General features: G+C 53.0%; 1 protein-coding gene across 1 annotated transcript in view; it reads left to right on the forward strand.

Annotated features, from left to right (window-relative positions):
- The window catches only part of PTPRN2 (protein tyrosine phosphatase receptor type N2), a 717039-nt gene that overhangs the window by 218383 nt on the left and 470817 nt on the right, over nucleotides 1–27839 (forward strand). The window lies entirely within an intron of this gene.

Consider the following 27839-nt stretch of genomic DNA (forward strand, 5'->3'; position numbering starts at 1 on the left):
GCGCTACGTGCAGAATTGGCTTGTCCTGAAATTGTGGGAAACCCACCGAGATATTCAAAATGCAGCAGACCCGTTTCCTGAGCACGTCTCCACAGCCTGCAGGTCGCATCTGAAAGGCGTTGCGTGTGTCCTCGTCTGCCTGGGGTGCTGGCGCCTGCATCTCCGGGGGATGGCCTGCGTCTAGGGGCCCGTCTCGCTGCTTTGTCTTTCCCACCTCGGCATTCCGCTCAGGCCGGGCTGCTGGGGTCCTGAGCTCCCAGCCGAGAGCCGCTGCCCCTGCCTCACTGCCCCCGCACCCCATGCACCACGCCCCTCGGCCTTGGCCCAGCGCTCCTGGAATGTGCCCGGGCCTCCTGTAGGGGCCACGTGGTGGGCGTGGGGAACGAGCGTCTCTGAAGTCCACATGCTGTCACTCTTTTCTGGGCGACGTTTGCCTCAATCCTGGGGGCTCCCTTGTGCCCTCGCCTTCCTGGGCCACCTCTTCTGCCCCGGCCTCGCCCACCCGGAGCTGGGATGAGGGAGCTGCCCGGCTGGCACAGCTTCCCCCTTGCGCTGCATCTTCTGGGCCGTCGGGGAAGAGCCTGTTCGTCCTTCTCTCCGGGCCACTGTCTCTGCCACTTACAGAAACGTGAGCCGCCCAGGTTGGGCCGGCGGCTCCCCGGGTTAGACGCCCAGGTCCCCGTCGGAATGAAGCTGCTCGGAGGACCCACTGCTGCTGTCACACCGCGGGTGCTGGACCGCTGAGCTGAGCCCGGGGCTGCTGCCTCGGCCTGCCGTCTGCCCGTGGCTCACGCGAGGCTGAGCCGCGTCCTTGGCCTCGCTGTTCCCGGCCCGAGCTGCTGACAGGCCCCCTCTAACGTTTTAGCCTGTGGGTTTTCCCAGACTGCTGTTCCTTCTCAGAGCTTAGGAGAAAGAAACCGCTCCTGCACCTGCCGGTATCACTTTTCTGTGAAGGTGCTGAGTGCTGCTTCGCGGGCAGGGATTTTAACCTTATCCTAACAATTTGAACGTCGACAGGATACAGTGGTGCGGGTGTTTTGTTTTGGAGGTTGTGGGAGCGTATACTTTGGATTTTATAGCCCTTCCGGGCTCTATCCAAATAGATGAGAAAAAGTCATATCCAGCTGGGCTCATGGCTTCTTAAACCACGATTTATGGATGTATGCATCACGATATATTACTGACAAATTATTTATGAAGGAAAGTTTTGTGTATAAAACCTTATTTCTCCACGGGATTATTTAATAAAGTTTGAGCAGTGCTGAGAAGGCAGCCTTGCAGGCACTGATATGAAACCTTCTGTCAAGCCTGCGGTGGATGCGGGCAGGCAGCCCGTGGCAGCCTCCTGGCTCCGGGGTCCTCACGTTGGTAATTTGCTCAGCTTTGCTGGGTTTAGAATGTCTGGTGGCTGCACAGATGTGAGCCTCCAAGCCCCACGGATGGACAGACAGGCGTCCTGTCCATCAGGCATATAGGCACTCTGTTCCCATTTGCAGAGTCGAATGCCCCACACATGTGCACACATGCAAATGTGCACATGTACCCGCACGCAGACACAAGTGCACACAAGCACACCAGCACACACGGATGCACACGTGCGCATGCATGCATACACCTGCACACACAGTTGTGTCCGCTCCCTGGCAGAGGCTGAAGGGGCTCATTACCCTCATCCCAGAGTGGGAGGGGTGGGGTCCACAGGCAGGAGTTACCCCGCCCCGCCTGGGCTCGTCCGTGCCAGGCGTGGAAGTGTTCGTGCCGTGCAGCGGTCGGGGTGGTAGAAACACTCTTCTCCAGCTTCCGAGCGAGACGTTCCAGCCGTTGGTGAAGACATACTTAGGCGGCCGTCGCGGTGGTCCATGTAGGTTCATCCCAGCGACCGAGGGGCGTTGGGACCTCACCGCCCTTTCCCGTAGTGCAGTGGGGGCTGCAGGAGCCAGTGAGGGACCAGAGGACGCCCATCTCCTGCGCTGCCTTCCCGCCTGCTCGCACGCACCTCAGCTGCCACCCTTGCTCTCCAGACGCCAGTTGTCACGTGTTTATGCTCTCACAGCCTCTGCCCGAGCACCTTCTACTCCCAGAAGTCTCTCCACAGGTTCTGCTCCTACCAGACAGGTTTGCAAGCGGGTTCTGACTTGATAGAATCTTCAGCATCAGAGCGAAGAGGCATCAAGGAGCCTTTCAGAGCAGCGTGTGCGCTTCAAGGCCTGGCCGTGCAGGTGGCTGCCTGGAGGCCCCCTGGGCCGCGTGCCCCCCCGGGTCTCCCGTACCGCCTTTGCCTCCTTCACTCCACGTGAGAGCTGTTTTGCTGGCGTCACCCCCTCCACAGCGTCTCCTTATGGGAGCGGGACGTCCAACGGGGCGCTGTCCACCCATCAGTCAGCACTGCGTCCACCCCAGTGCCCGCTCATGGGAGAACTCTCCTGGCCATGGCTTCTGGTTTAGGGGTCATGTGAAACCACATCTCCAGGTGTTTCCCCACAGCTTAACAATATGAACAAAAAGCAGCAAAAACAGACAAGTAAGAGTCAGAAAAACCACAGGTGTGGGCAGTCCTCGAGAAGCCCAGTGATCCCACAGAAGTGGGGCCGCTCAGGGTCACTCCTCATCCTCCCAGAAATGGGTGCAGGAGAGTCTTACCTGAGCTGCTACCCAGGGTGTCCCTTTGGGTGGAGATGCAGGGGTGCAGAGTAGAAGGATGGTGAACGCACAGATTCACGTTTCTGCCTCAGCCAATAGAAATCCAATCAGTGTCAACAACAGGAAAGAGAAAAGTCATCTGTGAAGACTGGAGCGGGAGGGAGGCCCACAGAGAAGAGGGTCCCCATGGGCAGCCTCCCTGCCGGATTCCTCACCAGTCTGCACGCAGAGGAGGGGCTACAGGGGAGATGCCGGGCCACAGGTGGGGAAGCTGCTGGCCAGCGTTTCTGGAAGAGTCTGAGGCTTGGGTGGGTTTGGGAAAAGGTGCTAAGGCAGAGAGAGTGGAGAAGATGCCAGGCAGGACATTCAGCAAAGCTGCACCAGGAACATCAAGTGAGAAAGAATCAAGTAGATTGATAAACCTACTTGAAGACAAATTGTACGCGGGGTCTCCCAACAAATGGCTGGTTTCCTGAAGTAGGGTTAGTGCTCCACCTGGAAAGGAAAAACTTCCCCATAAATGACTCTTAGATGGCAAAGAATAAAAAATGCATTACATTCAACACTGGTGGGGTATGGCTAAAGCAGCACTCAGAGGAAAAGCCATAGCCTTTACCACCCACATTACTTTACAGGCAGGAGTGCTTCTAGCCAAAAGGAAGGAAATCCAACGGTGGGTTGAGCAATACAGGTAGTTCTGATCTCTCCACACAAGGAAGCTGGAAGTAGACGTCTGTTAACTGGTCCATGATATTGGCTCAGACCTAGATTCCTTGTCTGTGCTCCAGAGTTCTCAGCACGTTAGCTCTTCTTTCTCAAATGTCTCACCCCTGTCCTTGTTACCTAATGACCCCAAGTGTCTCCTGCATTCCAGGCACCATATTTGTAAAGAAGGAGGGAGGACCAGAGACAAAAGGAATTTTCCTTGAGTGGTTCTTTCCTTTTACAGCAAATGAAATAATTTCCACCCCAGCCCAGCACACCCTCCCTGGGTGGACTCCCATCTTTTTCAGTGGTCAGAACTGGTCACCACTGACCCCCAGGCATGTGGTCAGCTCTTCTAGCCTTGACAGGAGTAGTAAGTGATGGCCCTGGTTGGCCATGCATAGTGTCCCCGCGATGTCTGAAACAGAAAGGATGGGGTAAGTGAGTGAAGCATTTGGTCAAGAAGTTAGAAAAAGAACAAGACACACTCAGGAAAGCATAAGAAGTAAACAAAGAAGATGAAGCAGAAATTAGTGGATTAAATATGGAAAGTCAGTAAAATCGACGAATAACGTTAAGTGCCAGCTATTTAGGAGAAAAGGAGAACAAGAAAATAAAGTGCCAGCTAGTCAAGAAAAAAAGAGCGATAACACAAACACACAAAATTAGATGCAAAAAGATCATTAAAACAGAGAAAAAGTTAGTACTTTGTAAAAGCATACAAATACATTTAAAATCTGAACGAAACAAATTCTTTTAAAAGAAAAGAGTTATTAAATCTGATCGCAGAAGGTGAGGGCTACCTAAACAGAGTGCTGGTATTGGGAGAGAGATCAGTTCTACAACCAACCCCACCCACCACCCATGAAGTAACCGGCTAGTTGGTTTCAGAGGTAAATTATTTCAAATCTTCAAGAAATGGATAATTTCAGTGCTATGTGAGCTATTCCAGAATATAGATAAATATTGAGGGTTTTCAAGTTAAGCATCATGCTTCATAGCTTATTAGAAAAACAGAGTCCAGAAATAGACTAAAATACATATGGAATTTCAGTCTAATAAAGATAGATTTTTAAATCAATAGGAAGAAGACAAATTGTTCAATAAACTGTGTTCTAATTGTTTGGGGAGAAAAGTGTATTTGAGTTCTTATTTCTTTTGGCAAAAATAAATTCCAAATGCATCAATATTAAATGAAAGTAATACAAAAAAGTTGTAGAAGAAAGCATGGGTGAACTTGATTTATGTCGTGGGAGCCCTTTTTAATTGTGATGCAAATCTAAGAAGCCATAAATGGAAAGAGTGATAATTTGACTATATAAAACTTAAAAAAAGTTGAATGGAAAAAATATTATAAGAAAAGTTGCAAGACATGGGTGATTGGCAAGAGCTAAACTTTTATGTACTTTACATCTCCTACGAACGGGTGTGAAGAGCATAGACAAGCGATTGAGAAATGGCCCAGGCCCTGAGCGGGTGGCTCGCAGAAACAGGTGATGTGAGTCAACTGCAGATACGTGAACACTCAGCCTCCCTCGTAATGAGAGAAACAGGCAAAAACAAAGGGATAGGATTCCTCACTCAATAGATTGACAAGAAATGAGACTTTTGGTGGTGCCCAGTGCCAGGGAGAGGTGTGGAAAAAGGAACTCTCATACATAGTTGATGGGGATTTAAATCGGTACAGCTTTCTGGGAGGAAAAGTCGTCATTCTCTTCAGTTACGAGTTCAGGTACCATGTGGACTGGCATCCTCACCGTGAGAAGCGACCTGCGCGTGTACTTGCAGTCGGCCTGTGTGTGTGGGGGTTTCTCGGCACGGTTGTGGTACAGGAGCCCGAGACAAGCCAAGTGTCTGTGACAGCGGACGTTCCCGCGGGGGCCCTGCCCCCAGCCTGCCCGCCTGCTTCTCATCCCTCCTGCTCCCGGCCTCACACTCAGGGCCTCAGCAGGCTGGCTAGGCCCCCTTCCTTCCCGCTCTCCCCCCCCACCGAAGGCGGCAGGCAGCCCTGCGCTAGGTCCCCCTCTCCCCCGACTCGCCCCCTGACTGCCTAACCCACACACTTCCTTTAGGCTCATCCGAAGTATCTCTCGTTCTGACCCCGCGTCCAGGCTAGACCCCAGGGAGCCTCCTTCCTCTGAAGGCTGGGCCGTGGGGGGCAGCCACGTGTGGACCTGCTCGTGCCACTGTCCTCTGCTCTGGAAGGAGGGCCTGTCTTTTCCTGTTTACACCCGCCTCTGATCCGCCTTATCTCCTGCCCACAGACTCCCGGGACTTAGGGTCTGCTGTGCCGCGACGGGGTCAGGGTCCAGGTCCCAGCCTGGGCTCTGCCAGGCGTTCCTGAAGGAGGTGTGGAGCCCGCGTTTCTCCGCGTGGATCGGATCCTCTAGGGCATCCTGAGCGGGAGGGGCTCAGCAGGGCTTATTCTAAAGGGTTAGGAGTGCCGCCCGTTCTAGCAAGAGGGCTCCCGGTACCCAGGTCCCCGGCTGGAGCTTGGCCATGTACCTAGCCAAGCAGCGCGGTGAACGTGCCGTCGGGGAGGGAGGACGGAGCCTCGGTCAGTCGTGGCTCTCACGAGGGCAGGGAGGGTTCTACGCGGGCTCGCCAAGGCGGCGCCGGGCACCTGGAACCACGGCGCCGGTTGGATCGGCGCCTGCTGAGCGGAAGGTCCTCGAAGGCTGGCTGTGGGGGCCGTGGCTGGGGCTCCGCGGCGCAGCCCCTCCTCTTCTCCTGCCGGGCGCCCCAGGCAGCCCCACCCCCCCGCCAGCCCCCCCTCCGCTCCTCCCCGGGAGCGCCGGATGCTGCGTCCCACGGGGACCGGGGCCCTCGGGTGAGATGAAACGTCACCGCCGACTTGCTGGGGGCTGTGGTTGCAGCGTCCGAAGTCGAGACCAGTCAGAACGGCGCCGCAGCGACCGTGCCAACACGCCGTGTTCCAGTGGGTGACGTGCGGCGGTGACGCTGAGAACCGTCCGATGACAGCCGCGCGCAGCCGCACGGAGACCAGGTGCGGGGGCAGAGCAGGCCCGGGGCCGCTGGGACGTCCAGGCAGGGAGGGCACGCGCGCCCACACGCAGCCGCCCGGCGCCCGAGCCCCGGCACACGCTCTCCTCCGCTGCCCTGCGTGGTGCCGGGCGGATTCGCCTGTTTCCAGCTCTTCATGGTGACGACTGACGTGCTCCCGATAAGGAAGAGGGCCTTCCTGCTCTGAGATCCGGGGGGCTCCTCTCGAGGCTGCCCTGGGCGTGAACCCTCTTTTGCTCCACGAGCTTAGCCCTTCGGGTTGAACACATTCAAACAGGGCAGGTCTGTGTGTCTGTGTTTCTTTTGTGGTGGGACCCGCGGGACGCTTGTGGGAAGGGTCAGAGAGGCCCCAGTATTTCTCCCAAATACGCTTGGGTGAAACCCCATTATTGGTGTTCTTTTGGTGGGGAAATCATAGCCTTGAGCGGGTTCTTCTAAAAAAGCATACACCTGCGTCTCTGTGTATGTGCACGTGTGCACGTATGTGTGTCCCAGCAGGCCTGCATGGGCTCCTGGTTGTGAGGGGCTTTAGCTTCTGGCGCACTGGGTGTCAGGAATGGACGGGAGCCCCACAGAAGGAGAGGCTGGGAGGATGGTGTGGAGGGAATGCCGAGGAAACAGAGCCTGAGCCTTAATTTTACCCCCTTTACAGTTTTTTCTTGGGACGAGCCCACATCTCAGATGTTTCCCTGTAACTCTACGATTCGTATTTCTTACTTGTTTTCAGGTCTGTTTTGCTAGACAAAGCAGGTTTGTCTACGAAATAAATTTCAGGGCTCAAGGAAGTTGAAGTACTTGGTTTTCCAGGAGCAAAGGTGACTGACGTCGCCCCCTGTCCCGTGGGGAGTTAAACCCACGCCCTCTCCGTCCTTAATGTGGGGTCAAAGGCCATCAGCGTCTCCGGGAAGCAGAGGGTCTGGGCTCCTCTGAAGGCAGCTGTGGTGCTTAGTGTTCGGCTAGGTACTCGCCGGGGCTGTTCGTCTTCGCCTGGTATGTGTGTGAACCTCTGCAGTGTCGTCTCAAGAGTTGGTCCACCCTTCTTTGAGCCATTTTCTCAAGGTCTGCCTCTTTTTGGAGCATTTGTAACAGTGGGCGCCTTTGTTCGGGGAAGTCCCAGCTCCCGGCTGCGCACCCAGCAGGCGCCGAGGGCAGCAGCGGAGTCAGCGGGCAGGCTGTCCTGTGCCAGCCAGGGCGGGGGGCACCGTGTCCTGGATCTGTGCGGGGTTCTTTGTAGAAGGAACACACGTGACCGGAACCACGGGGACCTGCCAAGAATGGGGCTAGGAGGCTTGCGTGCGGCGCACCCCTTTCTCCTTTCTAAAAGAAGGTCCTGTGACAGGAATGGGCTAACAGCTAACTAACGTAACTACTCACTGATGACTGATGACCACGCCCCGCCCTGCTTGCTGGCTCGGCCTGGGCAGCTTCAGCTACGCACGCCCAGGTCCGGGTCGCCCAGACAGGGAAACGGCCGAGGTGGGTCTGCACGATCCGGTCAGTTTAATGGGAGCAAAGACGCACGCGTTTATTTTAAAGTCTCCCAGTGTTAGCGCACAACACGTATTTAAAGCACTTGGAAATAAAAGGTAGAATAATTCTGGTTTGATTTGTTCTGCACAGGTAATTCCCACTCAAGGGAATCGTGCCTTCACCTTTGTCTCTGGTTCTTGGCTCGTGAGGGGGAGGTAAGGAATTCTGGATCAAACTGGCTCTTACCCGGCAGGCCTCAGTTCAGGGAAGAAGGAGCAGAGCGCCCTGAATGAATGTGTCCATCCGGGAAGCAGGCCTGTTTGCCCAGCGTCTAAGCCACCTCATCTCTGGCTGGCGCTGTGGGAGGGGTGGAGTCGAGGGCAGGCGGAGGCCCCGGACTGGGTCTGCCCGTCGCCCACGTCGTTTAGGGAGCTTGTGCTGTTTTCTGTCCAACACTCGACCTCACTGGATTAACTGCCTAGCCCGTCTCGATTTCGGCGCTCAGCTGTGACCGCACCCCGATCCCCGTCCTGTTCCGTGCAGCCTCGGCTCCGCCGGCGGCCTCCCCGGAGCCCCTGCCTGGGGCTGGGGGCGGGGCTGGCGTCCCTCGCGGGGGTTGGCGGGGGGATGTGACGGTTGGGGGACGCGAGTCCCCTTTGCCCGTTGTAACCAGGGCAGAGGTGAGGGTGGGGAGCAGAAGCTTACTTTGCTTATTGAACACATTCTGTCTCATTCTGCCCTGGCTCTGGGTAGAAGCCCAGACTGGGCTGAAACAGCAGGCGTTTACTGCTCACCGTCTGCAGGCCGGAAGTCCAAGGTCAGGGCGCCGCAGATACGTGTCTGGTGGTCAGGACACTGATTTTGTTTTGCAGGCGACCGCCTCCTCGCCGTCCTCTCAGGGCCAAGAGGGAGCGAGAGTCTTTTCCTCTTCTTCTAAGGGCACGGATCCCACCAGGGGGGCTCCACCCTCAAGACTACATCCAGCCCTCACCTCCTCCCAGGAACATCCCCTGGGGGCCGGGCTTTGGCTCATGGATTCTGAGGGACACAAGCCCGCAGCCCACGCACCTTGTATTTCCCTTCATTGCTCACCTCAAGGAACCTGCCTCCAGGTCATCAGGAGACCCTCCACGGGTTCGCACTGTCGTTTCCACACGCTGGTGCCCTTTCCCCCGTCCTTTAAGTGCTGACTTTAATTTTTGTGGGGTATTTATATTTTGCTACCTGTACCCAGAGGCTAGGAGAAATGTGTATTTTAAGTAAGTCTAATAAATAAATCCATCCATCTGTGGCTGCAGCCTAGCCCGGATTCTCCATTTTTAATGTGTCCTGATGTCACACAGCCTTGTGTCATCACCGGAGGTAGCATCATGCGGTATTTATGCTCCCAGGCGGAGAAAGCGTCTCAGAAAATCTCGCTGCTGCCAGCCTTGTCGGTTTGTGCCTCGATGTAGCTGGAAATCATGTTTCCTCCAAGAGGCTTTCCCCGGGGGCGGCGGGGTGGGCGTGGGGGGTCAGGCAGGCGCCTACCCTGAGGGTGCTCGGGGCGCAAGGTGGATGGTAACAAGGACTGAGCGTTAGGACCGCCGTGCGTGCTGTGCCCACTGCTTCCTGTGCCGGCTCGTGAGTCCGGCCAACAGCCGTGTGCATCCTGTCCAAGTCCCGGGAGAACAGCGCCGAGGGTTTGCGAGCCGGTCCCACTGCCGTGAGTGTGGACGTGCGGAGTTCCGTTCGTATCCGCCAGACTAGATCCAGCCCGAGAGGCTCCCTCATTCCGGTTCCTCCCGAGGAGACTCTGTTCTGCTTCGAGACACCTGCTCGGGTGAAGGCTCCTGCGGCGACGCAGGTGGGGGCGGGGCGCGGCTCTCTGGCCAGCTAATCAGTCAAGGCCACGGGCCACAGCACTCAGTCCCTTAACCGAGCTCATTCTGAAGCAGGGAGGCTTCCTGTGGGGCCGGCGCCCGAGCTCCTCCTCGCGTGGGCCCCCAGGATGCGTGGGAATAGCTGGGATGTGGGGCTCTCCCGGCCTCTTTTGAAAGATGACTTCCGGTCACATGGGTTCTCCCCTCCCACATTACACGTTTCCATGGATACCCCAGTTACAGGACAGCAGCATTCCAGGTGTAAATGAAACACATTTTGTCTACTTTAACGCTTGAGGCAAACTTGAGCCGTTCCTCTTACACATGAGGAACCCGGTCACCTGAGTGGATGATGTCACTGCCTGGAACACGCAGATTGAGGGCGGTGGGGCTTCCCCCCCTCCCCCTCTTCCTCCCTTCCCCTCTTCCTCCCTCCCCTCCCCCTCCCCTTCCCCCCGCTCAGCGCCCACTCCACATTTGTTACAACAGCCACACACAGGCTCAGAGAAAGTTCAGTTCCTGTTAAAACACACACGCACACACATGCACACACACACCCACACTCTCACACGCATGCACATGCACACTCACACACTCATACGCACATCAAACAACACAGTGTCTGTGAATGTTCCACGTCTCTTTCTGTCTCCTGTTTGGTACTTGTAAGCAAGACACGTTTGTGGGAAATTTTCAGCCTTCTGCTTCAGTTCAGTGCCTTGACTTTTTCACTTTTCATTTGTTTCTACTTTGAGGTACTTTTGTGCTACCCCCTGCCCTAAAGCATCATTTTGAAATTTAGTTTCATTTTCTGCACTTCTGAGTTAAGAAATAAAAGCCCTTATGGAAGTTATTCCAAGTCCCAGGGAGGATGCCACATCGGATGGGGCCAGCCATGTTGGTCTGAACTCGAGATGCCCTTTGTCTGGATGGGGCTTCGACTTTCCCTCCTGACTGAGCAGGAACTACCGTGCGAGTCCCTGGGAAGGAGGCCACTTGCTCTCTGCCCAGGGCCGGGTGCTGCAGCCATGGTCAGAGGGGAACGTGGGCCATGGCGGGAGAAGGGAAGGAGGGAGGGAGGGCAGTGACAGGTGCCATCTGAGAGGCAGGGGCCAGGACTCAGTGGATGCTGTGGAGGAGGTACTTAGTCCCCAGCGTACTTAGTCCTCAGTGGAGATGGCTGCTGAGGAGGCACTTAGTACTCAGTAGTACTTAGTCCTCGGCGGAGACGGCCGCTGAGCAGGTACTTAGCACCCAGTAGCGCTTAGTCCTCGGCAGAGACGGCCGCTGAGCAGGTACTTAGCACCCAGTAGCGCTTAGTCCTCGGCGGGGACGGCCACTGAGCAGGTACTTAGCACCCAGTAGCGCTTAGTCCTCGGCGGAGACGGCCGCTGAGCAGGTACTTAGCACCCAGTAACGCTTAGTCCTCGGCGGGGACGGCCGCTGAGCAGGTACTTAGCACCCAGTAGCGCTTAGTCCTCGGTGGGGACGGCCGCTGAGCAGGTACTTAGCACCCAGTAGCGCTTAGTCCTCGGCGGGGACGGCCGCTGAGCAGGTACTTAGCACCCAGTAGCGCTTAGTCCTCAGTGGAGACGGCCGCTGAGCAGGTACTTAGCACTCAGTAGCGCTTAGTCCTCCACAGCAAAAGCAACAAGACAAGCAGCTTAGTGAAAATATGGTCTCCTGTGTGAGACACATCTTGTGTCTGAGAGATTTCAGATCCCAGAGCCGCTGGAGCCGTGCAGGCCCCTTTTCTCTCAGGTCCACATGCATTTTTAGGAACATTGAAGCTGTATCATCTCCTTGACTTTAAAAAATGTTCCGAAATATTTTCCTACTCAGTAAGCACTTGACGGGCCCTGAAGCTGTGATTTCTCATCAGGGGAACTGTGGGCCAGAGAAGGTTAATTTAAAATCAGTCACAAGATTCCGGTAGAATCCTTCCCCGGTGGACCAAGACCAGAGGGGTAAGAATTTCAGGAAACAGTATCATTGTCGTGGGTTTGGGTGGGATGACCTGTACTTTGAAGTCTGTATCGAGGGCAGTGAAAGATTTTAAGTAAAAGGTGGAGTCCATCAACAGTCTGTTATGAAAGGAAATATTGCCAAAACCAGCTTGGTGATGGAAAGAATTGATACAATCCCATGATTTGGAAAACTGTGAAGTCTCCATCGTAAAGGTAGACCTGCATGCTTGCTGCCTCAGCACAGAAGCCACTGTTACGGGGGCTCTAGCCCGAGGGTGCCTGCCAGTACCACAGATGTGCTTGGGGTCTGTTGGTTTGGAAGTGACGTCCTAAGAGCTCCTGGGCTTGCACGGGGCCCTCCACCAGGCTGTCAGCGCAGCCTGCACTCACTCCTTGCTCCGTTCATGAATGGTTGAGAATAAGGACTTTATCTCAGTCATTTAATGGGGTTTTTCTCATTTGCTGTTAGAAAAATGTGGTTCCCCGCTGAATGGTTCTTCAACAGAGTAGTAGACTCTGGCAAGTGCAGAGTTTGAAGGAGGTGCAGCCTTTAATCACACCGGCCTTTCTGGTACGGCTGTGTTTTGGGTTTTTATTTAATAGCATTGAATACGGTTCCTTGCTCTCTCTACCTCCCTTCTCATACTTGTTTGAAAGACCAATTGGCTAGTTTTATGTCCCTGTGACTCCCCCTCTTTCTCATGTATTACCCCATCATTTTACTGGGCCTGTTAACAGGGGAGAAGTGGAGTTACCCTAACCCAGCTTCCTCTGCGTCCACCAGAGTCGGCAGGCCTCAGAGAGAGCGCGCTGCGAGTCCCACCGAAGCTGCACGGGCCTGACTCCCTGAACTTCCCGCTGGTGTTTTTCCCTCTTGCTTGGAATGCGTAGCTCTGGCCGCAGGGACCCTGTCCTTCCCTGGTGACTGCAGATGGCCTGCGTGCCGGGTCAGACTCTCCAGCTCCACGTTGCCACTGCACCCTCTTCACACGAGCAGGTGCCCGTGGTTAGTGAGGCTGCATCACCAGGCGGCCGAGGGAGACTCGGGGCCTGCTGTCATCTCACTGGGTGGTGACGGCGCCTCATCTCTGCCACGTCCAGCGGTGGCAATATGAGTCTCACTTTGTGCACCCACCCAGGCAGTCGCTAGGAGAGCCGTGTGAAGTGACTCAGACATCATTTGACATGTCCTTACTCTGGAAATGGAAGTCTGCGGTGAGATGAGGGTGGTGTCTGGGGACCGTGGAGCAGCCCCGGGGACAGTCAGGTTCCTGTGTTGACCCGACAGTAGTGAAAATGGGCGAGAGCGCTCACCTGTGCCCAGTACATCCTGACAGGGTGATGGCCAGGGTGCAGGTGTTGCAAGGAGCGAAATAAAGCATCAGCCTTAGGAAGGGAGGGAGGAGGGGAGGAGGGAGGGGGAGAGAGGGGGAGGGGAGGGAGGGAGGCGGGGAGAGTGGAGAGGGAGGAGGGGAGAGAGGAGGGGAGGAGGGAGGGGAGAGAGGGGCAGGGAAGGAGGGGAGGGAGAAGCGGAGAGGGAGAGGGGGAGGGGAGGGGAGGGAGGAGAGGAAGGGAGGGGATGGGAGGGAAGGGGGGAGGGGAGGGGAGGGAGGAGGGGAGGGAAGAGGGGAAGGAGGGGAGAACCAGGCTCCAGGGCTCATTGTGAGCGTCGTGGCTGCAACAGTGTTTCTGTGTCGCTCCAGTAAAGCGGACTTGCTCACTCTTGTCTGGACGGTGGTTTGCAAGCCCGGTGGGGCCAACACACGCCCCCTTGTGAAGTTTCCGTACCGTCCTGATATCCGGGGAAGGCACGGAGGACCTACTGCTTTGTGACTGATGGCAGAGGAGCTGGTGGCCTCACGGGGGTCTCTGGGCCCACGAGCGCCTGCAGCCTCTTCCAGGAGGGATGAGAGGCGGCCCGGGCTCAGCTTCAGGCGACCTGTGGACAGATGCTGCGTGGGGTCTGCACCTGGTGTCACAGCACTGCCCCGCCTCTGTCCCATATCCCTTGTCACTGGGCCCCTGATTTTGTGGCCCCTTCCAGGGTCCTTTGTTACTCCAGGCCTGCGGTAGAGGCCTTCTCACTGTGAAACCACCTGTTGGAATGCTAAGGCTGCTGCCGGGCCAGTGGAGCTCATGTCCCAGGGGAGAGCCCCCAGCTGGCCCCGTCCCGGGGGACTTGCAGTACAATAGGGGGGAAGTTCCCATAAAGAACGGGGGGAAAGGGAGTCACAGAGCGATGAATCAGAAGCCTGGACTCTAGAATAAGACAGTTTCCAGCAAACAGGACTCCTGCTCAGACGCACGTCGGATTGAGAGGGACGGTGACTCAGGCAAGGAAACAGGCATTTGCAGCGGGCAGGTGGGCCAAGCAGACCCGTGGGGTAACCCCTTGCCCTGCCTGAGTCCTGCCGTGCTCTGCTTTTGCTGCCAGATAAACCCACTTTCTGTTTTTTAAAAATATTTTAATTTTTTTAATTTATTTTTTATTTTTGGCTGCGCTGGGTCTTGGTTGCTGCGTGTGGGCTTTCTCTAGTTGTCACGAGCGGGGGCTGCTTCGTTGCGGTGCGCGGACTTCTCACTGCGGTGGCTTCTCTTGCTGCGGAGCACAGGCTCTAGGCGCACGGGCTCAGTAGTTGTTGCGCACGGGCTCAGTAGTTATGGCACATGGGCTCAGTTGCTCTGCGGCATGTGGGATCTTCCCGGGGATCGAAACCTTGTCCTTTGCATTGGCAGGTGGATTCTTAACCACTGAGCCACCAGGGAAACCTCCGCTTTCTTTTAAATTGATGAATAGGATTTGCTTGGCCAGGGAAACGCAGGCAGCCTGCTTTTCCTACCTCCCCTGTGAGGTACCCCCTCTGTGAGGTCCCCTCTCCTCTGTGAAGTCCCCCCTCTGTGAGGTGCCCCCTCTGTGAGGTCCCCCCTCCCCTGTGAGGTACCCCCTCTGTGAGGTCTCCTCTCCTCTGTGATGTCCCCTCTCCCATATGAGGTCCCCCCCTCCCCTGTGATATCCTCTATCCTCTGTGAGGCCCCCCCTCTGTGAGGTCCGCCCTCTGTGAGGTCCCCTCTCCCTTGTGAGGTCCCCCATGTGTGAGGTCCACTCTCCCCTGTGATATCCCCTATCCTCTGTGAGGTCCCCTCTCTGTGAGGTCCCCTCTGCCCTGTGAGGTCACCCCTTTGTGAGGTCCCCTCTCCTCCGTGAGGTCCCCCCTCTGTGAGGTCCCCCCTCTCCTGTGAGGTCACCTTTCTCCATGAGGTCCCCCCTCTGTGACGTCCCCTCTCCCCTGTGAGGTCCACTCTCCCCTGTGAGGTCCCCCCGATGTGAGGTCCCCCTCCCTTGTGAGGCCCCCCTTGTGTGAGGTCCCCTCTCCCCTGTGATATCCCCTGTTCTCTGTGAGATCCCCCCTCTGTGAGGTCCCCACTCCTCTGTGAGGTCCCCCCTCTGTGAGGTCCCCCCTCTGTGAGGTCACCACTCCTCTGTGAGGTCCCCCCTCTGTGAACTCCACTCTCCCCTGTGAGGTCCTCTCTCTTCTGTGAGGTTCCCTCTCCCCTGTGAGATCCCCTATCCTCTGTGAGGTCCCCCCTCTGTGAGGTCCCCTCTCCCCTGTGAGGTCCCTTCTCTCTGAGGTCCCCTCTCCCCTGTGAGGTCCCTTCTCTGTGAGGTCCCCCCTCTGTGAGGTCCACCCTCCCCTGTGAAGTCCCCTTTCCTCTGTGAGGTCAGCCCTCTGTGAAGTCCCCTCTCCCATGGAGATCCCCTATCCTCTGTGAGGTCCCCCCTCTGTGAGGTCCCCTCTCCTCTGTGAGGTCACCTTTCTGTGAGGTCCCCTCTCCCCTGTGAGGTCCCTTCTCTGTGAGGTCCCCTCTCCCCTGTGAGGTCCCTTCTCCCCTGTGAGGTCCCTTCTCTGTGAGGTCCCCTCTCGCCTGTGAGGTCCCTCCCCTGTTAGGTCCCCTCTCCCCTGTGAAGTCCCTCCTCTGTGAGGTGCCCTCTCCCCTGTGAGGTCCCCGCTCTGTGAGGTCCCCCCTCCTCTGTGAGGTCCCCCCTCTGTGAGGTCCCCTCTCCCCTGTGAGGTCCCCCCCTCCCCTATGAGGTCCCCATGTCCCCTTTGAGGTCCCCCCTCTGTGAGTTCCTCTCTCCCCTGTGAGGTCCCCCCTTTGTGAGGTCCCCTCTTCCTTGTGAGGTCCCCTTTTCTCTGTGAGGTCCCCCCTCCCCTGTGAGGTCACCTCTCCTCCGTGAGTTCCCCACTCTGTGAGGTCGCCCGTCTCCTGTGAGGTCCCCTTTCCTTTGTGAAGTCCTCCCTCCCCTGTGAGGTCTCCTCTCCCCTGTGAGGTCCCCCCTCTATGAGGTCCCCTCTCCCCTGTGAGATCCCCTACCACTCTTAGATCCCCCTTCTGTGATGTCCCGTGGCCTCTGTGAGGTCTCCTCTCCTCCGTGAGGTCCCCCCTCTGTGAGGTCCCCCTTTCCTCTGTGAGTTCCCCCCTCTGTGAGGTTCCCTCTCTTCTGTGACGTCCCCTCTCCCATGTGAGGTCCCCCCCTCCCCTGTGAGGTCCCCTCTCCCCTGTGAAGTCCCCGCTCTGTGAGGTGCCCTCTCCCCTGTGAGGTCCCCCAATGTAATGTCCCCTCTCCTCTGTGAGGTCCCCCCTCTGTGAGGTGCCCTCTCCTCTGTGAGGTCCCTTCTCCCCTGTGAGGTCCCCCCTCCGTGAGGTCCCATCTCCCCTGTTAGGTACCCTCTTCCCTCTCAGGTCCCCGCTACCCTGTGAGGTACTCTTTCCTCTCTGAGGTACCCCCTCCCCTGTGAGATCCCTCCATCCCCTGTGAGGTCCCCTCTCCCCTGTGAGGTCCCCCCTCTTTGAGGTCCCCTCTCCCCTGTGAGGTCCCCCCTCTGTGAGGTCCCTTCTCCCCTGTGAGGTCCCCCCTCTGTGAGGTCCCCCCTCTGTGAGGTCCCTTCTCCCCTGTGAGGCCCTCCCTCCCCTGTGAGGTCCCCCCTCTGTGAGGTCCCTTCTCCCCTGTGAGGTCCCCCCTCTGTGAGGTGCCCTCTCCCCTGTGAGGTCCCCCCTCTGTTAGTTCCCCTCTCCCCTGTGAGATCCCCTCTCCTCTGTGAGGTCCCTTCTCCCCTGTGAGGTCCCCCCTCTGTTAGTTCCCCTCTCCCCTGTGAGATCCCCTCTCCTCTGTGAGGTCCCTTCTCCCCTGTGAGGTCCCCTCTTCTCTGTGAGATCCCCTATCCTCTGTGAGGTCCCCTCTCCTCTGTGAAGTCCCCCCTTTGTGAGGTCCACCCTCCCCTGTGAGGTCCCCCCTCTGTGAGGTCCCCTCTCCTCTGTGAGGTCCCCTCTCCCCTCTGAGGTCCCCTCTCTGTGAGGTCCCCTCTCCCTTGTGAGGTCCCCCATGTGTGAGGTCCACTCTCCCCTGTGATATCCCCTATCCTCTGTGAGGTCCCTCCTCCCCTGTGAGGTCACCCCTTTGTGAGGTCCACTCTCCCCTGTGAGGTCCCCTTTTCTATGTGACGTCCCCCATCCCCTGTGAGGTCCACACTCCTCCGTGAGGTCCCCCCTCTGTGAGGTCCCCCCTCCCCTGTGAGGTCCCCTCTCCCCTGTGAGTTCCCCTCTCCCCTGTGAGGTCCACCCTATGTGAGTTCCCCTGTCGCCTGTGAGGTCACCCCTCTGTGAGGTACCCCCTCTGTGACGTCCCCTCTCCCCTGTGAGGTCACCTCTCCCCTGTGAGGTCCCCTCTCCACTGTGAGGTAACCGCTCTGTGAGTTCCCCTGTCCCCTGTGAGGTCCCCCCTCTGTGAGGTCCACTCTCCCCTGTGAGGTCCCCTCTCCTCTGTGAGGTCCCCCCTCTATGAGGTCCGCCCTCCACTGTGAGATCCCCCCTCTGTGAGGTCCCCTCTCCCCTGTGAGGTCCACTCTCCCCTGTGAGGTCCCCCCGATGTGAGGTCCCCCTCCCTTGTGAGGCCCCCCTTGTGTGAGGTCCCCTCTCCCCTGTGATATCCCCTATTCTCTGTGAGGTCCCGCCTCTGTGAGATCCCCTCTCCCCTGTGAGGTCCCCCCTCTGTGAACTCCACTCTCCCCTGTGAGGTCCTCTCTCTTCTGTGAGGTTCCCTCTCCCCTGTGAGATCCCCTATCCTCTGTGAGGTCCCCCCTCTGTGAGGTCCCCTCTCCCCTGTGAGGTCCCTTCTCTGTGAGGTCCCCTCTCCCCTGTGAGGTCCCTTCTCTGTGAGGTCCCCCCCTCCCCTGTGAGGTCCCCTCTCCCCTGTGAAGTCCCCCCTCTGTGAGGTGCCCTCTCCCCTGTGAGGCCCCCCAATGTAATGTCCCCTCTCCTCTGTGAGGTCCCCCCTCTGTGAGGTCCCATCTCCCCTGTGAAATCCCCCCTCTGTAAGGTCCTCTCTCTCCTGTGAGGTCTCCCCTCTGTGAGGTCCCCTCTCCCCTGTGAAGTCCCCCCTCTGTGAGGTGCCCTCTCCTCTGTGAGGCCCCCCCTCCCCTGTGAGGTCCCCCCTCTGTGAGGTCCCTTCTCCCCTGTGAGGTCCCTTCTCCCCTGTGAGGTCCCCCCTCTGTTAGTTCCCCTCTCCCCTGTGAGATCCTCTCTCCTCTGTGAGGTCCCCTTCTCCCCGGTGAGGTCCCCCCTCTGTTAGTTCCCCTCTCCCCTGTGAGATCCCCTCTCCTCTGTGAGGTCCCTTCTCCCCTGTGAGGTCCCCTCTTCTCTGTGAGATCCCATCTCCTCTGTGAGGTCCCCTCTCCCCTCTGAGGTCCCCTCTCTGTGAGGTCCCCTCTCCCTTGTGAGGTCCCCCATGTGTGAGGTCCACTCTCCCCGGTGATATCCCCTATCCTCTGTGAGGCCCCTCCTCTGTGAGGCCCCCCCTCCCCTGTGAGGTCATCCCTTTGTGAGGTCCACTCTTCCCTGTGAGGTCCCCTTTTCTATGTGACGTCCCCCATCCCCTGTGAGGTCCACACTCCTCCGTGAGGTCCCCCCTCTGTGAGGTCCCCCCTCCCCTGTGAGGTCCCCTCTCCCCTGTGAGTTCCCCTCTCCCCTGTGAGGTCCACCCTATGTGAGTTCCCCTGTCACCTGTGAGGTCACTCCTCTGTGAGGTACCCCCTCTGTGACGTCCCCTCTCCCCTGTGAGGTCACCTCTCCCCTGTGAGGTCACCTCTCCCCTGTGAGGTCACCTCTCCTCTGTGAGGTCACCTCTCCCCTGTGAGGTCTCCTCTCCCCTGTGAGGTCACCTCTCCTCTGTGAGGTTCCCCTTCTGTGAGGTCCCCTCTCCACTGTGTGGTAACCCCTCTGTGAGTTCCCCTGTCCCCTATGAGGTCCCCCCTCTGTGAGGTCCACTCTCCCCGTGAGGTCCCCCCGATGTGAGGTCCCCCTCCCTTGTGAGGCCCCCCTTGTGTGAGGTCCACTGTCCCCTGTGATATCCCCTATTCTCTGTGAGGTCCCCCCTCTGTGAGGTCCCCTCTCCCCTGTGAGATCCCCTATCCTCTGTGAGGTCCCCGCTCTGTGAGGTCCCCACTCCTCTGTGAGGTCCCCGCTCTGTGAGGTCACCACTCCTCTGTGAGGTCCCCCCTCTGTGAGGTCCCCTCTCCCCTGTGAGGTCCCCCTCTGTGAACTCCACTCTTCCCTGTGAGGTCCTCTCTCCTCTGTGAGGTCCCCTCTCCCCTGTGAGATCCCCTATCCTCTGTGAGGTCCCCCTTCTGTGAGGTCCCCTCTCCTTTGTGAGGTCCCCTCTCCCCTGTGAGTTCCCCCCTCTGTGAGGTCCACCCTCCCCTGTGAAGTCCCCTTTCCTCTGTGAGGTCCGCCCTCTGTGAAGTCCCCTCACCCCTGGAGATCCCCTATCCTCTGTGAGGTCCCCCCTCTGTGAGGTCCCCTCTCCTCTGTGAGGTCACCCCTCTGTGAGGTCCCCCCTCCCCTGTGAGGTCCCTTCTCTGTGAGGTCCCCTCTCCCCTGTGAGGTCCCTTCTCTGTGAGGTCCCCTCTCTCCTGTGAGGTCCCTTATCTGTGAGGTCCCCCCTTCCCTGTGTGGTCTCCTTTCCACTGTGAGGTCCCCTCTACTCTGTGAGGTCCCCTCTCCCCTGTGAGGTCCCCTCTCCCCTGTTAGGTCCCCTCTCCCCTGTGAAGTCCCCCCGCTGTGAGGTGCCCTCTCCCCTGTGAGGTCCCCCCTCTGTGATGTCCCCTCTCCTCTGTGAGGTCCCCCTCTGTGAGGTCCCATCTCTCCTGTGAAATCCGCCCTCTTGAGGTCCCCTCTCCCCTGTGAGATCCCGTATCCTGTGTGAGGTCCCCGCTCTGTGAGGTCCCCACTCCTCTGTGAGGTCCCCTCTCTCTGAGGTCCCGTCTCTCCTGTGAGGTCCCTTCTCTGTGAGGTCCCCTCTCCCCTGTGAGGTCCCTTCTCTGTGAGGTCCCCTCTCTCCTGTGAGGTCCCTTATCTGTGAGGTCCCCCCTTCCCTGTGTGGTCTCCTTTCCACTGTGAGGTCCCCTCTACTCTGTGAGGTCCCCTCTCCCCTGTGAGGTCCCCTCTCCCCTGTTAGGTCCCCTCTCCCCTGTGAAGTCCCCCCGCTGTGAGGTGCCCTCTCCCCTGTGAGGTCCCCCCTCTGTGATGTCCCCTCTCCTCTGTGAGGTCCCCCTCTGTGAGGTCCCATCTCTCCTGTGAAATCCGCCCTCTTGAGGTCCCCTCTCCCCTGTGAGATCCCGTATCCTGTGTGAGGTCCCCCCTCTGTGAGGTCCCCTCTCTCCTGTGAGGTCCTCTCTCCCCTGTGAGTTCCCCTCTCCTCTGTGATGTCCCCTCTCCCCTGTGAGGTCCCCTCTCCCCTGTGAGGTCCCCTCTCCTTTGTGAGGTACCCCCCCCCCTGCCATGAGTTCTGTCCTCCTTCAAGATTCCCTTCCTAGTGGTGTAGCTGCCAGCCTTTGACCTCACCTTACTCTGGTGTAGACCTGCAGCTCATACCACGCCCACTATCAGTCCTTGAGAGCCCAACCTCATAGCCTCTTGAAATGGAGAATTTTTCTAACTCTTACCAAATGCTTTCTTCTTTCTCTCTACTATCTTTAACTTGTTGTTCACAAATCATAAGGATTAAAACAGAAAGTACTTAGAAGTGTGCCTGGCTCGTGGGTAGGTATTATTATTGTTTTAAAATTAAAAATTTTTGTCATAGTGTTATTTTATCCTCTTTCTAAGACATAGTTGGATAGTTTTGTCCTACTCAGAATGTTTTCATGACTCCGTGCTGCATGCAGAAAACGCCAGCCCTTCCTTGTGTGGTGTCCAGGGCCTCCTGTGGCCTCACACCAGCCCTCCACCCCCCTCTGCCCCCTCGCAGGACTCGCACCCTCACCAACCACGTGAAGCCCTGGCCTGGCACACCATATCCTTTTTGGATTGACTTTTTTCACTCGGCAGAGTTTTCTGGAGATTCGTCCCGGTTGTGGCTGTGTCTGTAGTCCCTCCCTTTTACTCCCTGAGTCATTTTTACTGCTGAGTACTCGTCCATGGTGTGGATGCACGTGTTTGTTTAACCCTCCCTCGCTGGATGGCATCTGGGCTCTTTCTAGTTTGGGGGTATTATAAATAAAACCGCGATAAACATTTGTTTACGAGTTTTTGTGTGAACGTAAGTCTTCGTTTCTCTGGAATCAGTGGCCAGGGGTTCAATCGCTGGGTTGTATGATGTGCATGTTTCTCCCCTGTGAGGTCCCCTCACAGTTTTTAAGAAACTGCCAGACTGTTTTCCAGAGTGGCTGCACCATTTTTCAGTCCCACTAGAAATGTAACCGTTTCTCCAGATCCTCGGCAGAATTTGGTGTCGCCACGATTTTTAATTTTAGTCCTTCTGAGAGGTGTGTAGTGATATTTCATTGTGTGTTTAATTTCCATTGGCCTGTTGGCTGATGATGTGGAACAGCTTCTTGTGTGCTTATCTGCCATCTGTACATCCCCTTCGATGAAGTGTCTCCTCATGTCTTTTGCCCATTTGATAATTGGATTTTTTAATGTTTAGTTCTGAGAGCTCTGTATACTCCAGATACTAGTCACTTGTTGGATATGTAGTTTGAATTATTTTCTCCCACTCTGTCTTTTCCTCCTCTTAAAAGGACCTTTCACAGAGCAAAAGTTTTTAATTTTGATGAGATCTTGTTTATCAATTTTTCTTTTTATGGATGATGTTTGGTGTCAAGTCTGAGAACTTATTGCTTAGCCTTAGGTTTTAAAGATTTTCATTTTTCTAGTCCCCTAAAATTTTTATTGTTTTATATTTTACATTTACATCCATGACCCGTTTTGGCTACTTTCTGTGTAAGCCATGAAACCTGTGTCAAGGTTCCTGTTTTTGCCTCTGGATGCTCAATTGCTCCAGCACTATTTGTTGAAAAGGCAATTTTTCAACCATTAAGTTCCTTTTGCACTTTTGTCAAAAATCTGTTGGGCGTTTCTGTGTGGGTCTGTTCCTGGGTTCTCTGTTTTGTTCTGTTGATCTCTTTGCCTCTCCTTCCACCAGTACTACACAGCCTTGATTACTGTGCCTATTAATAAGACTATAGGTATAGAATTATTAGGTAGAATTCTACCGAATCCTGCTTCATTCTTCTTTTTCCAAATTGTTTTAAGTTCTCTAGTTCCTTTGCTGTTCCACATAAATTTCTTGTCTGTATCTACAAAGAAATTTTCTGGGATTCTGATAGGAATTGTGTGAAACTTGTATATCAATTTAGGGAGAGTTTACATCTTTATTATACTGTGATTTCCAGTCCGTGAACACATTATGTCCATCATTTATTTAGATCTTTGATTTCTTTCGTCAGCATTGTGTAGTTTTCAGTGCACATGTTTTATTAGATTTACACCTAAATATTTTACTTCGTGAGTGACTGTAAATAATATTTTAGTTTCAGTGTCAATGTGTTCATAGCTAATATAGAAAAAATTTATTCTAGGAGTTTTTTGTAGATTCATTGGAATTTTCCATGTGGAAAATTATGTCATCTGGAAATAGGTACAGTTTTATTTCTTCCTTTTTCATCTGCATGACTTTTATTTCCTTATATTGCCCTATTGCACTGTTGAGAACTTTTGGCTCTGTTGAGTAAAAGTGGTGCAAGAGGACATCCTTGCCTTTTTCCTGATTGTAGTGGGAAAGCTTCTAGCTTCTCACCATTAAGTATGATGTTAGCTGTAGGGCTTGTGTAGATGTTCATTGCCAAGTCGATGAAGTTCCTCTCAATTTCTATATTTCTGAGAATATCCATCATGAAAAGGTGTTGAATTAATTGATTTATTTTGGATTAAACCAGTCTTGCATCCCTGGAATAAACCCCATGATGTATAATTATTTTTATATATTGCTGGATTTTATATGCTAATAATATTGTATGGATTTTTATGTCTGTATTCATAAGGGATATTGGTATGTAGGTTTCTTTTTTCTTTTTCTCTTTTTTGGTACTGTTTTTGTCTGCTTTTGGTATCAGGTTAATATTAGCTACATAAAATTAATTGGAAACTATTTCCTCCTTTTCTGTTTTCCAGAAGGAATTGTGTAGAATTCATATTAATTCTTCCTTATATGTTTGGTAGAATTATCCGGTGAAACTATCTAGGTCTAGAAATATCTTTTTGGGGAGGTTTTAAATTATGAATTCAATTTTCATAATGGTTATAGGGCTATCAAATTATCTATTTCATATTGGATCAGTTGTAGTAGTTTGTGTTTTTCGAGGAATGGGTCCATTTCATCTAAGTTGCTGTGTTTATGTGTGTAGACTTGTTTGTTCCCTTATGAGGTCTGCAGGGTCTGTACTGATGTCCCCTGTTTTGTTGCTGATATTGATAATGTGACTGCTCTCTCTTTTTCATTGTCAGTCTTGCTAGAGGTTTGCCAATTTTACTGATCTTTTCAGGGAAGCAGCTTTTGTTTTCACCGATTTCTCTATTTTTTTAATTTCAATTTTGTTGATTTCTGCTCTTTATTATTTCCTTCCTTCTACTTGCTTTGGGTTTATTTTGCTCTCCTTTTTCTGGCTTCTTCATGTGGGAATTTAGATGATTGTTTTGAGACTTTTTCTAATGTAAGTATTTAGTGCTAAAAATTTCACTCAGTGCAGCTTTAACTGTGCCCCAGTTTTGATTTTGATATGTTGTATTTTCATTTTCACTCAGTTCAATGTATTTTTTTCCCTTGGATTCTCTTTGACCTGTGGCTTGTTTAGAAGTGTTGTTTAAGTTCCAAGTGTTTGGACACTTTTCTTGTTATATTTATGTTATTGATTTCTAGTTTGACTCCATTGTGATTGGAGAACATACTCTGAATGATTTTGATTCTTTTCATGTTGCTGAGTTTTATTTATGTTCCAGGATATGGTCCACTTTAATTGGATGAAGATGCAAATATTTAGGAGGGTAATTGGGATGATGACAATGTAGAAACTTTTGTCAGTTTCTGCTTCTCATATTTGCAGCTCTGTTGCTTGATGTGTATACATTTAGGATTGCTGTATCTTCTTGGCAGATTTACCCTTTTATCATTATATTATGTCTCTGTCCCTGGTAATTTTGTTTGTTATGAAGACTAATTTATCTGCTATTACGATAGCCACTGCTACTTGTCTTTAATTAATGATACATCTTTTTTTTCCTTTTACTTCAACTTGAAAGCTGGAGTGAGTTTCTTATAAACAGCATATGGTTGGGTCATGCATTTTTAATCCACTCAGTCAATGTTTGTCTTCATTGGTATATTTAGCCCATTTATATGTAATGTAATTATTGATTTGTTAAGACTTAAACTCCTATTATATATTTTTGTTCTATTCTATTTTTTCTATTTGTTCTATTTTTCTCTGTATTCTTTTTCCTGCATTCCTTTAGGTTATGTTAACAGTTTTTTACAAATCAATTTTGATTTATCTATATTATTTTTGAGTGTATCTCTTTATCGCCTTTTTAGTAGTTGGTATAGATAGTACATACATTATATATATATAAAACGATCTCAGTTTACCGGTGTCATCATTTTACCATTTTGAGTGGGGTATAGAAACCTTACCTCCTTTTATGGTTTTCCCCCTGTTTATTATAATTATTTTAAATATTTCCTCTACGTATATTTAGAAGCACATCAGACAGTGTTATCATGTTTGCTTCAACTGTCAAACATAATTTAGAAAGCTCAGAAGAAGGAAAGCTTATCTTATTTACTCATACCTTTACTTTTCATGCCGTTTTTCCGTCTTGATGTTCCCAGTTTCTTCTGTCATCACCTTTCTCTTTAGAGAAGTTCGTATAGCAATTCTTTTGGGGTAGGTCTGCTGGCAAAATATGCTCGCATTTTCATTTATCTCAGAATGTCTTCATTTCCCTGTCATTCCTGAACAATGTTTTCACCAGGTATCTGGATTGGTAGACTTTCAGGATTCTGAATTGACAGCTTTTTCTTTCAGAAGTTTCATGTGGCCTCTGTGGTTTCTGATGAGAAATCCTCTGTCATTTGAATTACGTTCCCCTCATAGGTAAGGTGTCATTTCTCTGGCTACTGTTAATACTTTCTTCTTTGCATATAGTCTTAAGAAGTATAATTATCATGTGCCTTGGAGGAGATTTGGGTTTATCCCATTTGGGGTGCTCAGCTTCTGGAATCTTTAGGTTTATATCTCTTGCCAAAACTGAGAAATTTTCAACCATCATTTTTTTGAGTACCTTTTCAGCCCTGCCTTCTTTCTCCTCTCCTTCTGGGATTCTGATGACATGAAAATTAGATCTTTTGTTACAGCCCCAAAACCCAGAGGCTCTGTCCCTTTTTTTTTTTCAGACTATCTTCTCTCTATTGTTGAAATTCGGTGATTTCTATTGTTCTGTCTTCCAGGTCACTGATTCTTCTCTCTGTCCCCTCCATCCTTCTATTAAGTGCACGCAGTGAGCTGTTTATTTTGGTTATTGTATTTTTTAGTTATAACATTTTCACTTTTTTTTTTGTATTTGTGTCTTTACTGAGGCTTCCCATTTTTTCATTGTTTCCAGAGTGCTCATGATTGTTCACTGAAGTATTTTTATCATGGCTGCCTTATAGTCTTTGTCAGATAAGGCTGACATCTCAATTTTGCTGTGTGCTGATTGTCTTTTTTCATTCAGTTTGAGGTTTTCTTGGTTTTGGTAAGAGTGGTTTTCTGTTGAAACCTGGGCATTTTTGTATTATGTTGTGAGTCTCCATCTCATTTAAACTTGTGTTTTAACTGGCTTTTTCTGGCACTGCTCTGCTGGGGTAGGGGCTCTGTTACTGGCAATGGAGGTTGAAGCCCAGGTTCCCCACCAGGTCTCTGCTGGCACCTGAGGGAGGGTTCTTGTCCTCACTGCTGGGCAGCAGGTAAGTGGGAGTCTGAACTCCCCACACGGTCTCCACTGGCACACCAGGGGGTGGTTACCACGCAGTGGGGAGGGAAGTCCCCCTCCCCACTGGGCTGCTCTGATGACACTGGCAGAGTCACTCTGGCCTCACAAGGGAGGATGCCCAGGCTCCCTCTCGGCCTTTGTGGTGTTTGGTGGGAGTGGAGCTCTGCTGTCTGCAAAGTGCTAAGTCGCTTCTCTCCGGGCCCTCTGACTAGAGAGAGGTAACTTCAGCTGGGCCCCGTCAGCCACCAGCCTTGGTGGCTGATTCAGTTCCAAGTCTGAGATCACAGCCCAAGGGAACCCCAGGGGGCCCAGCACCTGTTTCTTGGGTCCCTGGGTCCCTGGCCAGTCTTCTTTCCACACTGCACAGCCTTCCACACGTATGGTTTCCAGGGATTGGCTGTACCTGGTGGGAGGAGTGTCTTCTCATCTTCCAGACGCGGACCCTCTCTTCCCAGGGTTTTACCTCCTCTGACTGGCCTTGGAGAGAACTTCAGGGAGGACGTCTAGGCCCCTGGACCTACACATTCCTTTGTTTCTCTCTCCGAGTGCCCAGTTCCTGCCTGCTCCCAGGAAAGCTGAGAGATCTGGGCTGGGGTTCAGGGTTCCCCTCACGGCCCGTATAGACCACCTCTGTCAGGTGGCCACCTGCTGCAACTGAGGCCTCCTCACAGACCTCAGAGTTGGCACAGCTTAGACTTCTGTGCTCTTTAGATAAAAATATTACTGAAGTTCTGTTATTTAAATTTTAAAAATGATTTTTTTTTTCACAGAAAGTTCTGTTTGTGCTCGTGATATTTTCTGTTTCCTGGTGGATATTGACATGAAGACCATCCTTTAGGGAATGATGTGGTTAAACCACGCCTGTTTTCTGAGTCTGCAGTGGTAGATGTTATGCTAATATTGCAGATGTGCTTCCAATTGTGAATACTCCTGGGAGTGGACCGATAACAGCCACACAAACACATTTCACGTGGGGCGTTTTCTAGTTGCTTTTGGCAAATGGAACAGACTTGCTTATTATTAAGCACATTGAATCCTAAAGTAAGGGTAACGGTGCCAGCGGGGCTGGGTCTCCCTGCAGGGACCTCTCTCGAAACGTCACGTCGCAAACTGAGCTGCTTGCTGGTTGCTGTGGTTGCAGCTGGGGGGCGAACTTCCCCACAGCTCCCACTTTGGATAATGCCATCGGACCTTCTGAGATTCAGAACTATTCCAACTGCTTGAATCTTGCCACTTGTAAATTTTAAAAAAACGTTAGATTTGCATTTGAAAAAATATTCAAGTGTGTTCATGAAGGCAGCTTATGTGTAAGAGCTGTTCTTTTAATTCCACCCAGAATATGTGTTCTCAGCGAGTTCTGGACCTTCTTGTACCACACTCACACACACACACAAACAAGCACAGCGGTCCTGATTTGAAGGTTTTGGTAATGTGTTTTTGTACAGGGCATAAAAATATATCTCTGTAATTACATGATATTTAGTGATTAGATAATTACGGATAATTGCATGGGGTAGTTCTAAGTGCTAAAGTGTTACCATAAGATCCAAAATGTACAAATTGCATAATAATTATTCTTAGGGGTTATTTGGTAATTCTGAGCATAATTATCATGTGATCTGCAGTGCATGTAATTAATGCATAATCACATGGATTTTGCCTTCATAACTACTTCGCCCTTGTTATAAAGCTCTTTGTCATAACATTTGAGTATAAATATAATGTAATTGGCTCCCAGATACAGTACATTAAGCCCCGTGATAATTGCTTTCACAGTAACAATAGCCCTTATTTCACTTCAATCGTG

The sequence above is a fragment of the Balaenoptera musculus genome, chromosome 9, assembly GCF_009873245.2.
Source record: "Balaenoptera musculus isolate JJ_BM4_2016_0621 chromosome 9, mBalMus1.pri.v3, whole genome shotgun sequence".
NCBI classification, from domain to species: Eukaryota; Metazoa; Chordata; class Mammalia; order Artiodactyla; family Balaenopteridae; genus Balaenoptera; species Balaenoptera musculus.